The sequence below is a fragment of the Corvus brachyrhynchos genome, unplaced genomic scaffold, assembly GCF_000691975.1.
Source record: "Corvus brachyrhynchos isolate BGI_N302 unplaced genomic scaffold, ASM69197v1 scaffold3, whole genome shotgun sequence".
Taxonomy (NCBI): domain Eukaryota; kingdom Metazoa; phylum Chordata; class Aves; order Passeriformes; family Corvidae; genus Corvus; species Corvus brachyrhynchos.
Genome location: NW_008237619.1, coordinates 1715109 through 1715626, shown reverse-complemented (window position 1 = coordinate 1715626; position 518 = coordinate 1715109).

Sequence of the window (518 nt, the reverse complement as noted above, 5' to 3'; positions counted from 1 at the left end):
GGGCAGGGCCTCAAAGCTCATCCAGTTCCATTCCCCTGCCGTGGGAAGGGACATCTTCCACTAGACCTGGTTTCTCCAAGCCTCACCCAACCTGGCCTTGAACACTCCAGGAATGCGGCAGCCACAGCTTCTCTGGGCAGCCTGTGTCAGGGCCTCCCCATCCTCACAGCCAAGAATCTCGTCCCAATATCCCGTCTAGCCCTGCCCACTGTCAGTGGGAAGCCATTCCCCTTTTCCTGGCCTTCCAGGCCCTTGCCCAAAGTCCCTCTCCTGCTCTCTTGGAGTCCTGTTAGGCACTGGAAGAGGCTTCTTCTCTTCTCTCTGTAGCCTTCTCTTCTCTAGGCTGAACACCCCAGCTCTCCTAGTCTGTCTCCAGAGTAGAGGCGCTCCAGCCCTTGAAGCATCTCCATGGCTTCCCCTGGACTTGCTGCACCAGCTCCATGTCCTGATGTTTGGGGTCCCAGAGCTGGACATGTTATTCCTAAACATAAAACCTGCTTTCCCCCTGCCCTGTTGCT